At 38.7% G+C, this 3271-nt stretch overlaps 1 pseudogene; it reads right to left on the bottom strand.

The window, feature by feature from the left end:
• The window catches only part of LOC109229815, a 2369-nt pseudogene extending 368 nt beyond the window's left edge, over nucleotides 1-2001 (bottom strand).

Raw genomic sequence — 3271 nt, 5'->3', positions numbered from 1 at the left:
CTCCAGCCCCTGACCTCACCCTGATCCCACCATCATCAAGAAGACATGTCCAGGTCCGGGGTCGGGGTTCAGGGGCCAGAGTTCGAGGTCAGGGTCGGGCTAGGATTGGGGTCGGGGGTCGGGATTGGTGAAGAATGTAACACAAATATTCATAAGATGATACCTGATGCCTGGCGCTCAGTCTGTGCTTCAAGCCAATGCTTTTCAACCTGTATCTTCTGAAGTGCTGCGTCTAATTTTGATATATGTTCCAGCAATGGATCAAAGTGTTCTGGAGGCATTTAGCACGAAATCGTCACACTTGTAAGTAGGGGTGTTCATAAAAACCCGAAAAACCGAACCAAACCGACCAAAAAAACCGATACTTTTTGGTTTGGTTTGGCTTTGGTTTTGAATTTTAAAAACCGATCAAATTTGGTTTGGTTTTGGTTTTAATCAGAAAAAAAACCGAACCAAACCGACTATAGGAGTAGCTATTTCAAATTTATTATTACACCTATAAATATGTATATTGTTATACAAAGTTTCAAAAAATTTATGGTAAATGTTAATAGTTTGCACTTTTAATATAGTTCTTTACCTTTACATTCTAGTTTGATTGGTAGTTTTCTTTTGTTTAGTGTAAGAATCCATTTCGTGTTAAAAATAACATATTTTTAATTGAGTCCTTAAATTATTCATCACTATTTGATTCAATTATCAGCAATATATCTTGGTAAATAATAGATTTCTCAAAGGGCAATTGATTTGATAGTGGTACGTTGAAAATGTGGTCGCCGGAATATGTGTTTGGTAGTGTATGTCTTATATTTAAGAAAAACCCGACAAATAACCGAAAAAACCGAAAAACCGACATAAACCGAATCGAGAAAAACCGACTTAATTGGTTTGGTTTGGTTCTAATATTTGAAAAACCGACTTACTTGGTTTGGTTGCTTTTTAGGGAAAAACCGATCCAAACCGAACCATGAACACCCCTACTTGTAAGTGCAGTAGTGAAGCCAGAAATTTTTCCTAGGGTGTTCAAACTTGAAAGAGGTAAAAAAAAATTCCGACGAAGAGTGTTCAATATATGTTATATAACTGTAAAACCTAATATTTTACCTATATGCGCAGTGTAATTTTCCGACAAAGGACCACCCTTACCAGAGTGTAAGCTTCGCTCCAGTGTAAGTGTAACCATAGAGAGTTGCAAGAGAAAAATAAGAAAAACAGAGAAGAAAGTATGGTTATGAGCCAAGATGATTATTACCATCTTTTGCAGGCTGATTGTAATGTGTAAAATGGCTAACATGTAAATCAAAGTCCATGTATTCATGGTAAGGCGACTTATTTGTAAAACAAAACTGATAAACGCCTTTTCTTTGAGCCCTAAACTCATACATTTCGTGGTCCGATCTTTCTCCGAACCCCGTGCATAGCAGGAGTTTAGTGCACCGGCAGCCCTTTTTTGTCTTGATACTAGAAGTTTGGAGTCTTCATTGTTCCACAAATCACAGTATACGCACAATATATATATATACAGACACTCCCTCCGTCTCATATTATGAGTCGTGGTTACCAAAAATAGTTGTCTCAAATTATTTATCACTTTAGAAGTTCAAGACAAAATTGATTATCTTTTTCCTTTTTTACTCTTAGTAATAATTACCCTTGAAGACTACAAACACCTAACCTTATTCACATACCAATGAAGAAAGATTAAATGTTAAGACATGAATAAAGTAGTCAAAATCTCATCCTAACAAGAGAATCATGACAGATAATATGAGACGAAGGGAATATATACACATAAAAGAATCGACTTTTCTTAATATATGTTTATATTAAGAAAGGAGAGTTGAAGAGTGTCTCCTTGGTATTCTACATTCTGAGACAAACACTCTTCTCTATCTATCACAAATCTAATTGCTTGAATTCCCTTCTCCCAACAACAGTAATAGAGCCACTGTTACTGCCATTCTTGACATTAATGACCCTATTCCCATCTCTCAATTTCATCAACCTAACCAAAAATAGTATGTGTTGGATATATTTTATTTACCTTCAAAATCAAAGGAAGAAGTGAATAGACTGAACTGAACAAAACAGGTTTAAGAGAATATTTGATGAGAGAACATTAATTGGACAAACTAGTACTACTAGGAAACAAGTAAGTAACCTCTTTCACTTTCACTATAATTCTTCCTTATTTTGGTGAATAAATTTAGTTCCCCATTGGTTTCTGTCCATTCTACACTTAACGTTTGACACGTTTTTCTTTTTCGTCTTTCTCGCGCTTTTCTTTTGTGTCCCCTTCCTTTTTTTTTTTTTTTTTTTTTTTTTAAATATGTTTCCCTAGTTGGACTTATCAAAATATCTTTTGTTGGAAAGGGGAGCTTTGAAATAATGGTAAAGTTATCTCTGTGTAACCTATATGTCACGGGGTCGAGTCGTGAAAGCAGCTACTAATGCTTGCATTAGGGTATGCTGTCTGCATTACATCCCAGACGCTACGTGAACATTGTATACTTTGTACACCAGACTGTCATAACTGACGAAGAGTAGGAAAAACCCGTTTTGCCTTGCACAAGGGTGTGCATTCGGTTATTTGGATTTAATTTTTTTTTGGTTTGCAGTATTATTTATAAGGCATAATTGCAGGGAAACCTCATTTACTATTATCTTTTTATCTCCGCCAAATCTTAAACCATGAGATCCCGTAGTTATCCCGTACTTCGTTATCACTAGGTTACACCCTTGGATACTTCACATTATACTTCGTTATCACTAGGTTACACTCTTGGATACTTCACATTATACTTTGTTTAAACCTTACCACCCCACTAGCGTAATCTTGAGAATTTAATAATCTTAATTTTATCTTTCCAAAACGCGTCTAGTTTCTTTCCTGCGCTGCCATTTATTCCTTCTAGTTCTAGCTATGGCTGTCCAACGGGACGGGACGGCCCGTCCCGTCCCGCGACCCGTCCCGGTCCCGTCTCGTCCCGTCCCGTCCCGCTAAAAATTAAACGGGATGGGCCAATGTTACGCGGGACACGGGACGGGACGGGACGCCCGTTTCGTCCCGTTTGTCCCGTCCCGTTTCGTCCCGCTTCGTCCCGTCCCGTCTCGCGTCCCGTCCCGCGTCCCGTCCCGTCCCGCGTCCCGTCCCGTCCCGCGTCCCGTCCCGTCCCGCCTGTTTTTTTTTTTATTTAAAAACTAGCCGTTGGGCAACGGCTTAAATTGCAAAAATAGCCGTTGCCAACGGTCCAAAAAGCCCCCACACCCC

This window comes from Nicotiana attenuata, chromosome 7 (assembly GCF_001879085.1).
Source record: "Nicotiana attenuata strain UT chromosome 7, NIATTr2, whole genome shotgun sequence".
NCBI classification, from domain to species: Eukaryota; Viridiplantae; Streptophyta; class Magnoliopsida; order Solanales; family Solanaceae; genus Nicotiana; species Nicotiana attenuata.
Note: the sequence above shows the minus strand (reverse complement) of the source record. Positions and strands in the feature narration are given on the sequence as shown.